This window comes from Bos javanicus, chromosome 3, assembly GCF_032452875.1.
Source record: "Bos javanicus breed banteng chromosome 3, ARS-OSU_banteng_1.0, whole genome shotgun sequence".
NCBI lineage: Eukaryota > Metazoa > Chordata > Mammalia > Artiodactyla > Bovidae > Bos > Bos javanicus.
The window spans coordinates 204103-217503 of record NC_083870.1 but is presented as its reverse complement, the minus strand read 5'-3'; positions in this window follow the sequence as shown (position 1 = coordinate 217503).

The following is a 13401-nucleotide window of genomic DNA, read 5'->3' as shown; positions in this document are numbered from 1 at the left end:
CCTTGGGTGAGAATACCAGACTTCTAGGAACAACAACATGTAGGTAGGATTGATTGATGCTCATAGCACATCCAAGAGATTCATTTCTTCCTATGTGGCAGGAAGAAGTAGACTGGTCAGGAGGGAAACATGACTTCTTCATAATCTCATTTGCCATTATAAGACAGTCATTCATTTGACAAGTATTTATTGATTATCTCTATGGTTGGGTAGAATCCTGTTCTACATAACCACTCAACATGCCAGAATATTCTTTTCTAGATGGAATTAAAATTATTAAAAATAATTTTCTTTGATTTCTGGTAGATCCTGTCCCCAGCATAGTTTTATCTCTGGGACTATAAGTTTTATTTCCATAGTTATATCTCTGGATGTTTCTGATAGGAAAACTTTGGATATTTTATTAATATTTTTTAAGTTCAGTTTGGCTATGAGATATTTATACTCAGAAAAGTTTGAGCTCTGAGCCCTGAGCTCAAATAATGAGCAGTGTATGGTTTTTCCTAGCTTAGAACACATTCTATGAAGGCATGGAATAAGGAAAAAGAAGGGACACTTTTAGAAGGACTATTTGAGAAGAACTGAAATGAATTGTAATCAAAAATCGTAGAAAGATCTGGAAATTTTTGAAATAGGAGAATAGGATGGAAACAAGGAAAGGGATGTGGGTGAAATCAAATAAAAATGGAAAGTAAATGCTTTGAGAGCATCAGTTGCTGGGGAATGGGGCAAGTGTATCCCATAGATATGAAAATGCACAATTCAAATCTCCTGCTACAGGCAGCATGATTGATAACTCCATTGTTGCCCTCTGAATTCACTCCAGTGTTGGTGTGTCAGGGCCATGTTTCCCACAGAATGTTCCCAGCCAATGACTGACCACAGAAGGAATACTATCAAATACCATTCTGGCAAGATGGTGGACTCCCAATAGGTGATGTTAGCTCAAGGACTCACTATCAACCTGTTTGAAACTTTCTTAGAATAATGCTGCAGTCCTAGACTCTTCCTAGCCAGTTCTTCTTTCTCTGTCACCTTTCACAGTTTTCAGACCTTCACCACAATCTGAAGGCTTGCCAGTAAAAATCTCCCTCCACCAGTAAATCTCTTGACTCTCAAATCCCATTTTCAGCCTCTTGGCAAATGTGAACTATTAAAAAAGTATTGAGAATATGCTAAGAAAATGGCTAGTAAGATGAAGATTCTTTAATTTTCATGTATTATGAAATCTTTAATAATCTTTCTTTAATTGATTTCTAGTTTCATTCCATTGTGGTAGGAAAAGATACTTGATGTAATTTCTATCTTCTTGAATTTTTTGAGAATTGTTTTGTGGTGTGATATGTGATGTATGCTAGAAAATATTTCATATATGCTTGAGGAGAAACGTATTCTGCTGCTTTTGGATGAAATGTTCTATATATGTATATTAGGTTCATTTTGTAATAATGTTCAAGTTAACTTTTTTTTTTTTTTTTACAGTTTATTCTCTGGGTGATATATGCATTGTTTAGAGTGAGGTATAATATCTGAAACTACTATCATATTGCTGTTTATTTATTCTTTTATTTTAGTGTTGATTTATATGGTTAGGTGCTCTGACATTGCGTGCATAAGCATTTACCTTTATTATTTCCTCTAGATGAATTGGCATCTTCATATAATGAAATTCTTTGTCCTTTATGATCATTGTTAGCTTAAAGCCTATTTTGTATGATAAAGTTATAACTACCCTTATCATCTTTAGGTTATCATTTGCTTGAAATATCTTTTTATATCTCCTCACTCTCAACCTTCATCTGTTCTTAAATCTAAAGTGAATCTCTTGAAGGTAACATATTGTTGGATATTATTTTCCTATCCATTCAGTCTTTCTCTGTCTTTTTATTATAAAATGTAATCCATTTACAACTAAAGTAAGTATTGATATATAAGGACTTGCATCACCATTTTACTTTTATTTGTTTTTTAAATTTAAATTTATTTATTTTAATTGGAGGCTAATTACTTTACAATATTGTATTGGTTTTGCCATACATCAACATGAATCCGCCATGAGTGTACACGTGTTCCCCATCCTGAACCCCCCTCCCACCTCCCTCCCCATACTATCTCTCTGGTTGATCCCAGTGCACCAGCCCCAAGCATCCTGTATCCTGTATCAAACCTGGACTGGCAATTCGTTTCTTATATGATATTATACATGTTTTAATGCCATTCTCCCAAATCATCCCACCCTCTCCCTCTCCCACAGAGTCCAAAAGACTGTTCTATACATCTGTGTCTCAATTGTTCTCTTGCATACAGGGTTATCATTACCGTCTTTCTAAATTCCATATATATGCATTAGTATACTGTATTAATGTTTTTCTTTCTGGCTTATTTCACTCGGTATAATAGGCTCCGGTTTCATCCACCTCATTAGAACTTATTCAAATGTATTCCTTTTAACGGCTGAGTAATACTCCACTGTGTATATGTTCCACAGCTTTCTTATCCATTCGTTGCTTCCATGCCCTGGCTATTATAAACAGTGCTGTGATGAACATTGGGGTACATATGTCTCTTTCAATTCTGGTTTCCTTGGTGTGTATGCCCAGCAGTAGGATTGCTGGGTCATAAGGCAGTTCTATTTCCAGTTTTTTAAGGAATCTCCACACTGTTCTCCATAGTGGCTGTACTAGTTTGCATTCCCACCAAGAGTGTAAGAGGGTTCCCTTTTCTCCACACCCTCTCCAGCATTTATTGCTTGTAGACTTTTGGATTGCAGCCATTCTGACTGGCGTGAAATGGTACTTCATTGTGGTTTTGATTTGCATTTCTCTGATAATGAGTGATGTTGAGCATCTTTTCATGTGTTTGTTAGCCATCTGTAAGTCTTCTTTGGAGAAATGTCTATTTAGTTCTTTGGCCCATTTTTTGATTGGGTCATTTATTTTTCTGGAATTGAGCTGCAAGAGTTTCTTGTATATTTCTGAGATTAGTTGTTTATCAGTTGCTTCTTTTGCTATTATTTTCTCCCATTCCGAAGGCTGTCTTTTCACCTTGCTTATGATTTCCTTTGTTGCGCAGAAGCTTTTAATTTTAATTAGGTCCCATTTGTTTATTTTTGATTTTATTTCCAATATTCTGGGAGGTGGGTCATAGAGGATCCTGCTGTGATGTATGTCGGAGAGTGTTTTGCCTATGTTCTCCTCTAGGAGTTTTATAGTTGCTGGTCTTACATTTAGATCTTTAATCCATTTTGAGTTTATTTTTGTGTGTGGTGTTAGAAAGTGTTCTAGTTTCAATCTTTTACAAGTGGTTGACCAGTTTTCCCAGCACCACTTGTTAAAGAGATTGTCTTTAATCCATTGTATATTCTTGCCACCTTTGTCAAAGATAAGGTGTCCATAGGTGCTTGGATTTATCTCTGGGCTTTCTATTTTGTTCCATTGATCTACATTTCTGTTTTTGTGCCAGTACCATACTGTCTTGATGACTGTGGCTTTGTAGTAGAGCCTGAAGTCAGGCAGGTTGATTCCTCCAGTTCCATTCTTCTTTCTCAAGATTGCTTTGGCTATTCGAGGTTTTTTTGTATTTCCATACAAATTGTGAAATTATTTGTTCTAGTTCTGTGAAAAATACCGTTGGTAGCTTGATAGGGATTTCATTGAATCTATAGATGGCTTTGGGTAGTATACTCATTTTCACTATATTAATTCTTCTGATCTATGAACATGGTATATTTCTCCATCTATTTGTGTCCTCTTTGATTTCTTTCACAGTGTTTTATAGTTTTCTATATATAGGTCTTTAGTTTCTTTAGGTAGATATATTTCTAAGTATTTTATTCTTTTCGTTGCAATGGTGAATGGAATTGTTTCCTTAATTTCTCTATTTTCTCATGATTAGTGTACAGGAATGCAAGGGATTTCTCTGTGTTGATTTTATATCCTGCAACTTTACTATATTCATTGATTAGCTCTAGTAATTTTCTGGTGGAGTCTTTAGTGTTTTCTATGTAGAGGATCATGTCATCTGCAAAGAGTGAGAGTTTTACTTATTCTTTTCCAATCTGGATTCCTTTTATTTCTTTTTCTGCTCTGATTGCTGTGGCCAAAACTTCCAAAACTATGTTGAATAGTAGTGGTGAAAGTGGGCACCCTTGTCTTGTTCCTGGCTTTAGGGGAAATGCTTTCAATTTTTCACCATTGAGGATAATGTTTGCTGTGGGTTTGTCATATATAGCTTTTATTATGTTGAGGTATGTTCCTCCTATTCCTGCTTTCTGGAGAGTTTTTATCATAAATGGATGTTGAATTTTGTCAAAGGCTTTCTCTGCATCTATTGAAATAATCATATGGGTTTTATTTTTCAATTTTGTTAATGTGGTGTATTACATTGATTTGTGGATATTGAAGAATCCATGCATCCCTGGGATAAAGCCCACTTGGTCATGGTGTATGATCTTTTTAATGTGTTGTTGGATTCTGATTGCTAGGAATTTATTAAGGACTTTTGCATCTCTGTTCATCAGTGATATTGGCCTGTAGTTTTCTTTTTTTGTGGGATCTTTGTCTGGTTTTGGTTTTAGGGTAATGGTGGCCTCATAGAATGAGTTTGGAAGTTTACCTTCCTCTGTATTTTCTGGAAGAATTTGAGTAGGATAGGTGTTAGCTCTTCTCTAAATTTTTGGTAAAATTCAGCTGTGAAGCCTTCTGGACCTGGGCTTTTGTTTGCTGGAAGATTTTTGATTACAGTTTCAATTTCCATGCTTGTGATGGGTCTGTTAAGATTTTCTATTTCTTCCTGGTTCAGTTTTCTAAATTTGTACTTTTCTAAGAATTTGTCCATTTCTTCCAAGTTTTCCATTTTATTGGCATATAATTGCTGATAGTAGTCTCATGATCCTTTGTATTTCTGTGTTGTCTGTTGTGATCTCTCCATTTTCATTTCTAATTTTATTGATTTGATTTTTCTCCCTTTGTTTCTTGATGAGTCTGGCTAATGGTTTGTCAGTTTTATTTATCCTTTCAAAGAACCAGCTTTTGGCTTTGTTGATTTTTGCTATGGTCTCTTTTGTTTCTTTTGCATTTGTTTCTGCCCTAATTTTTAAGATTTCTTTCCTTCTACTAACCCTGGGGTTCTTAATTTCTTCCTTTTCTAGTTGCTTTAGGTGTAGAGTTAGGGTATTCATTTGACTTTTTTCTTGTTTCTTGAGGTATGCCTGTATTTCTATGAGCCTTCCCCTTAGCACTGCTTTTACAGTGTCCCACATGTTTTGGATTGTTGTGTTTTCATTTTCATTCATTTCTATGCATGTTTTGATTTCTTTTTTGATTTCTTCTGTGATTTGTTGGTTATTCAGAAGCGTGTTGTTCAGCCTCCATAAGTTGGAATTTTTAATAGTTTTTCTCCTGTAATTGAGATCTAATCTTACTGCATTGTGGTCAGAAAAGATGCTTGGAATGTTTTCAATTTTTTTGAATTTACCAAGGCTAGATTTATGGCCCAGGATGTGATCTATCCTGGAGAAGGTTCTGTGTGCGCTTGAGAAAAAGGTGAAATTCATTGTTTTGGGGTGAAATGTCCTATAGATATCAATTAGGTCTAACTGGTCTATTACATCGTTTAAAGTTTGTGTTTCCTTGTTAATTTTCTGTTTAGTTGATCTATCCATAGGTGTGAATAGAGTATTAAAGTTTCCCACTATTATTGAGTTATTGTTAATTTCCCCTTTCATACTTGTTAGCATTTGTCTTACATATTGCAGTGCTCCTATATTGGGTGCATATATATATTTATAATTGTTCTATTTTCTTCTTGGATTGATCCTCTGATCATTATATAGTGTCCTTCTTTGTCTCTTTTCACAGCCTTTGTTTTAAAGTCTGTTTTATCTGATATGAGTATTGCTACTCCTGCTTTCTTTTGGTCTCTGTTTGCATGGAATATCTTTTTCCAGCCCTTCACTTTCAGTCTGTATGTGTCCCCTGTTTTGAGGTGGGTCTCTTGTAGACAACAATAATAGGGGTCTTGTTTTTGTATCCATTCAGTCAGGCTTTGTCTTTTGGTTGGGGCATTCAACCCATTTATGTTTAAGGTAATTATTGATAAGTATGATCCCATTGCCATTTACTTTACTGTTTTCGGTTCAAGTTTATACACCCTTTTTGTGTTTCCTTTCTAGAGAAGATCCTTTAGCATTTGTTGGAGAGCTGGTTTGGTGGTGCTGAATTCTCTCACCTTTTGCTTGTCTATAAAGCTTTTGATTTCTCCTTCATATTTTAATGAGATCCTTGCTGGGTACAGTAATCTGGGCTGTAGGTTATTTTCTTTCATCACTTTAAGTATGTCTTGCCATTCCCTCTTGGGCTGAAGAGTTTCTATTGAAAGATCAGCTGTTATCCTTATGGGAATTCCCTTGTGTGATATTTGTTGTTTTTCCCTTGCTGCTTTTAATACTTGTTCTTTGTGTTTGATCTTTGTTAATTTGATTAATATGTGTCTTGGAGTGTTTCACCTTGGGTTTATCCTATTTGGGACTCTCTGGGTTTCTTGGACTTGGGTGATTATTTCCTTCCCCATTTTAGGGAAGTTTTCAACTATTATCTCCTCAAGTATTTTCTCATGGTCTTTCTTTTTGTCTTCTTCTTCTGGGACTCCTATGATTCGAATGTTGGGTTGTTTAACACTGTCCTGGAGGTCTCTGAGATTGTCCTCATTTCTTTAAATTAATTTTTCTTTTTCCTCTCTGATTCGTTTATTTCTACTATTCTATCTTCTACTTCACTAATCCTATCTTCTGCCTCTGTTATTCTACTCTTTGTTGCCTCCAGAGTGTTTTTGATCTCATTTATTGCATTATTCATTATATATTGACTCTTTAAAAAATTTTTCTAGGTCCTTGTTAAACCTTTCTTGCATCTTCTCAATCCTTGCCTACAGGCTATTTATCTGTGATTCCATTTTGATTTCAAGATTTTGGATCATTTTCACTATCATTATTCAGAATTCTTTATCAGGTAGATTTCCTATCTCTTCCTCTTTTGTTTGGTTTGGTGGGCATTTATCCTGTTCCTTTACCTGCTGGGTATTCCTCTGTCTCTTCATCTTGTTTATATTTCTGAGTTTGGGATGGCCTTTCTGTATTCTGGCAGTTTGTGGAGTTTCCTCACTGTGGGTGGGGTTGTACAGGTTGCTTGTCAAGGTTTCTTGGTTAGGGAAGCTTGTGTCAGTGTTCTGGTGGATGGAGCTGGATTTCTTCTCTGTGGAGTGCAATGGAGTGTCCAGTAATGAGTTATGAGATGTCAATGGTTTTGTGTTCCTGTGTTGCTGGAGAATTTGCGTGGTATGTCTTGCTGTGGAACTTGTTGGCCCTTGGTGGTGCTTGGTTTCAGTGAAAGTGTGGAGGCGTTGATGAGCTCCTGTCAATTAATATTCCCTGGAGTCAGGAGTTCTCTGGTGTTCTCAGGATTTGGACTTAAGCCTCCTGCTTCTGGTTTTCAGTCTTCTTTTTACAGTAGTCTCAGGACTTCTCCTTCTATACAGCACCATTGATAAAACATCTACGTTAAAGATGAAAAGTTTCTCCAGTGAGGGACACCTAGAGAGGTTCACAGAGTTACATGGAGAAGAGAAGAAGGAGGAGGGAGAGATGAGATGAGGTGGAATCAATAGAGGAGAGAGCAAGCTAGCCAGTAATCACTTCCTTATGTGCACTCCACAACTGGACTGCTCAGAGATGTTCATGGAGTTATACAGAGAAGAGAAGAGGAAGGAAGGAAACAGAGGTGGCCAGGAGGATAAAAGGGGGGGAATGAAAAGGAGAGAGACAGATCCAGCCAGTAATCAGTTCCCTAAGTGTTCTCTACCATCTGGAACACACAGAGATTCACAGAATTGGGTAGAGAAGACAGGGGGTAGGGAGGAGACAGAGGCGACCTGGTGGAGAAAAAGGAGAGCCCAAAGGGGGAGACAGCAGTCAAGCCAGTAATCTTGCTCCCAAGTAAAAATGGGTACTCAAGAGTGGGGTTCTTAAAGGTACAAAATTGATAACAAACACCAAAAGGCAAAGATTAAAAATCTAGAGTTTGGAATTTCAAAAATACAATATTAAAGAAAAGAAGAAAAGAAAAGAAAGAAGAAAAAAAAAAGAAAAGTCACAAAAATTACAAAAAAAAATATATATATATAAAGTTTGTTTTAAAAAATAGGGTCTTTTTTATGCAAAGGAGTAGTAGGTTATGGGGTCGCACAGAGTCGGACACGACTGAAGAGACTTAGCAGCAGCAGCAGCAGCAGCAGGTTATAAAAGTGAAAAAGGAGTAATAGAGGACTTAAAAATTCAAAAAAAATAAAAAAAAGAATTATAGTAAAAATAGTAAAAATATATCTAGGACTTTCTCTGGTGTTGTTGTAGGCAATGTGGGGTCAGTTCATTTTCAGATAGTTCCTTGGTCCACCTTATATTTCTCAAGATCTATAGGCCCCTTCCTATAGTCGGTACTAATGACAGGGTGTTAATCTATTGCACCTGTCACTTCCAAGGTGGTTCCCTTTATTTTAGCTTCTTCTGTTTGCTGGTCTCTTCAGTGTCTGATTTCCACTCTGACACAAAGGGGGTGGTGGTGGACACTTTTTTTAGGCTCACTTGTTCAGTCGCGCTGTGGGGAGGGAGGGACCCTGCAAAGAAATAACACTGGTGTGTGCTCGCAGTGTCTCAGCCACACTGGGCCTGCCCCGCTCACGGCACGTGTGCCTTCCCTGCCCACAGTGCTCAGGCTCTAGGTTGCTCTGCCGGGAAACGTCCAAGGCCGGCCCTGGGCTGCATGCACCTCCCAGGTCTAAGCCGCTCAGGTTCAGGCACTTGGGTAGTCCTCAGAGGCGCAGACTCAGTTGGGCCTGCGTTTTGTGTCCTTCCCAGGTCCGAGCAGCTCAGGTGATGAGGTGTTTGGCGAGTGCGGTTGCTGCGACTTATCGCCTCCCCAGTCCCTGATGCTCGGTTTTCTGGGTGTACAACCGGTGCACCTTCTCAGGCAGATGTTGACTGTCCAGAACCCCAAGAAGTCTTAGTTAGCAAAGAAGCCTGCTTGCAGTTTGGTAGATAATGTCTCTCTGAGGCTGCGATTGCCTCCTTGTGGCTCTGGCTACCTGTCACTGGAGGGGGATGGTCTGCAGCCGGCTAGTTTTGTTCAGTCCTTTGTTCTGTGCGCAGGCCTGGTGGTGTCTTAGGGCTGTTTGCGTGGTAGCTATCCCACTTGGGTTTGCTAACCCAAGTTAGTTTGCTCAGATTGCTCTCAGGGCATTCAGGCCCATCCTTACTCTAAGCAATGTAGTCCGCGCCTCCCTGCCCAGCCCCTGCTTGCTAGTGGCAGGTGCAGGTGTCTGCGCTGCTTCTCTGCTGGGGGAGTTACCGTGGGGCTCATAATCTGTGGGTTTTAATTATTTATTTATTTTTCCTCTCTGTTATGTTGTCCTCTGTGCTTCCAAGGCTCGCCATAGACTTGGCAGTGAGAGTGTTTCCTGGTGTTTGGAAACTTCTCTCTTTTTAAGACTCCCTTCCCTGGACGGAGCTCTGTCCCTACCTCTTTTGTCTCTTATATATTTTCCTACCTTCTTTCGAAGACAATGGGCTTCTTTTTTGGGTGTTGGATGTCCTCTGTTGGCATTCAGAAGTTGTTTTGTGGAATTTACTCAGCGTTTAAATGTTCTTTTGATGAATTTGTGGAGGAGAAAGTGGTCTCCCCGTCCTATTCCTCCACCGTCTTAGGACTGCCTCCTTCGCGTCACCATTTGAAAATTGTTTTCTGAATCTTTTGCAAATCCATTTTCTCCTTTCCTCCTCTCTTCTTGTCTTTTGATGTCTTGCATGATTTAATAACTCTTTATGGTGATTTTATAACTTTTATGATGGGATGATTACTCTTTATAATATTTTGTTTATGGACTTCAGGCTTTTCCTTTGTAGTTACTATGATGCATAAAATATAATATCCTGTTTTAATTGATAATTTAATAGCATACAAAAAGTTTACAGTTTTATGCCTTCACCTTACATTTCAGGTTACTGATATAATTTGTTTTTCTTATTGTGTATCCAATATAAAATTATTAGAGTTATGGTTACTTTCAATATTCACTTTTAACTTTCTGATAGGTGTAAATTATCTACACACGACCATTACAACATCAGACAATCTGACTTTGACTATGTACTTTAATTTCTCAGTGAGTTTTCTTATATTTGTGTTTTTATGATGTTAATTAGCATCCTTTCATTTCAGTTTGAAGTACAACCTTTTGCATTTCTGGTAAGGTAGGTCTAGTGGTGATGGAAAGCCTCAGCTTGTTTTTTTTTTTTTTTTTTTCATGGAAAGTCTTTATTTTATGAAGGGCAGTTTTCCTAGTATGATTTGTTTTTTCAATATTTTGAATGCATCATTTCACTCTCTCCTGGCTTGTAGTTTATGCTGAGAAATCTGCTTCTTGCCTTATGGAGGCTCCCCTTGTATATGGTGTGTTGTTTTCCTTTTCTTTCAAAATTCTCTCTTTGCCTTTGACTCGACAATTTAAGAAAGAAATGGCAACCCACTCCAGTACTTTTGTCTGGAAAATCCCATGGATGGAGGAGCCTGGTAGGCTACAGTCCATGGGGTCGTGAAGAGTCAGACATGACTGAAGCGACTTAGCAGCAGCAGCAGGAGCAGCTTGACAATTTAATTACAACATCTCTTGGGGTAGCCCTCTTCAAGTTCAACTTATTTTGGGGTTCTGTGGGTCTCATAGGTCTCTCTCTATATTTCTCTCTCCATGTTTTGGAAGTTTTCAGCCATTATATAGACTCTCTGTCCCTTTCTCTTTCTGCTCTCCTTTTAGGACTTGCAATAAATTGTTTCTCTTACTGGTGTCCCTTAATTGCTTTAGGTTTTCTTCATTCTTTTTCATTTTTGTCTATTTTTTCCTCTGACTGGGTAATTTCAAACCATCAGCTGAGTTCATGGATTCATTTTTCTGTTTGGTAGAGTTTGTGAGCTGCTGTTCAAGGGCACAATAGTTTTTTCTATTCAACTATTCCATTTTCCTGCTTTAGAATTTCTGGTTTTATGTGTGTGTGTGTGGGTGGGGGGTAGTTTTCATTTATTTGTTGAACTTCTCATTTTGTTTATGCATTGTGCCTTAATTTCAAGGAGCTATGTGTGTGTTTATAGGTCTCTAAATGCCTTTAAGAGGATAATTCTAAATTCTTTGTCAGACAATTCACTGATCTCCTATTATTCAGGGTGGGATATTGGCATCTTATTAGTTTCCTTTGCTGGTGTCATGTTTACCTGATTCTTCACTTATATGAGGAATCTAAACAATGATGCAAATGAACTTGTTTACAAAACAGAATTAGACTTTATGACTATAAATGCCTTTTATACATATGACTTTAAATAGTGTATTCCATGTATCACAGTAAGTTGTAAGTATTTTTAATGGAATATTGTGTTTACTTATATATATGGATAAATATGTCTATATAAATTTATATTCACATATAAATTAATATCTTATTGAAATATAGTTGCTTTACAACTTTGTATTAGTTTCTGCTGTATACACTGTGCTCTTTTAATACTCTCTGTCCCAACACATTCTTAGAACTTCTAAAAAGAAAAGATACATGCACCCCAATGTTCATAGCAGCACTATTTGCAATAACCAAGAATGGACTATTACAAAGACATTAAAAAAGAATGAAATAATGTCACTTCTAGAAACATAGATGGACCTACAGATTATCATATGAAATGAAGTAAGTCAGAGAAAGACAAATATCATATGATATTGGTTATATGTTGGAATGTAAAAAGAAGACACAAACTTCTTTGCAAAATAGAAATAGACCCATAGACATGGAAAACAAACTTATGAATACCAAAGGGGAAATGGGGGAGGGATATATTAGGAGTTTTGAATTAACATGTATATACACTTGTGTATGTAAAATAGATAATCAACAAGGACCTTTAGTTTAGCACAGGGAACTAGTCTTGTAATAACCTCTAGGGGAAAAGAATCTGAAAAATTCAAATATATATACATGAATTATATATACAGTATACCTAAAATTAACACAACTTTGTAAACCAACTATACTTTAATAAAAAATAAAATGAGCTTAAAAACTCATTTCTAAGTATAAAATTGTGAAGATAAGTAAAGACAGTGTAACTCTAATAAATGCATATCTTTTAAAAATAGAAGTATAGTTGACTTTCAATATTATATTAGTTTCAGGTGTAAGTTGTGTCTGACTTTTGGACCCAAGGCACTGTAACTCACCAAGCTTCTCTGTCCATGGGATTTCATAGGCAAGAATACTGCAGTGGGTTGCCATTTCCTTCTCCTGGGGATCTTCCTGATCCAGGGATTGAACTCATGTCTCCTTCATTGCAAGCAAATTCTTTACCCACTTAGCCATCTGGAAACCCTTTAGTTTTTAATCTCTTGTCCATTAGTCTTTAATCATCAACCACAAATTGTGATGGTACAAATGGATAGTCATAATAAAAGAAATAGACACAAACTTTGGACCTTAGACATAAATTCTCTCAACATCAACTTAAATACAAAACTATAAAAATTATAGTGGGAAACTTTACATGAGAAAATTTACATAAGCTAGTTTGATGTTTAGTTTTTATATACAACATGAGAAGCATGATCCATGAAGGAAAAATCAGTAATATAGACTTTATTAAATCTAAAATATACACTCTGTGGAGCACAGAAAATATTCAAAGAATGGAAAGGTAAGTCTCTAGAATATATTTGCAAAACACATTATGTGAGGAAAGACTTTCATTAAAAATACTAAAAACAAAAAACAAACAAACAAACAAAAAACCAGTAAAACTTCACAGTAAGAGAAAAACCCCTGAATTGAAACAAGTAGACAAATATATAAATAGACATCTTACCAAAGCATATATGAAGTGCTCAACATTGGGGAATTATGGAAAATAAAATGCATCATGCATTTTAAATCAGAAAGCAAAGGAAAACAACAATGATATGCTTATCCATCTATTAAAATGGCTAAGAAATAAAAACCGAGATTACCAATTGCTGGTGAAGATGTAAGACAACAGAAAAACTTCTTCATTGCTGATGGGACTCCAAATGGTAAAGCTGCTTGGGAAGAAATCTTGCCAGATTCTTGTGAAGCTAAGCATACAGTCACCGTGCTGTGCTGTGCTTAGTCACTCAGTCATGTTTGACTCTTTGCAATCCCATGGATTGTACCCTGCCAGGCTCCTCTGTCCACGTGGATTCTGCAGGCTTGATAAACTGTTACTAAAATTAATAGTTTTCTAAATTTCCAAATATTTCTAAAATTAATAGTTATTCTCCAAGTTAATAAACTACTAG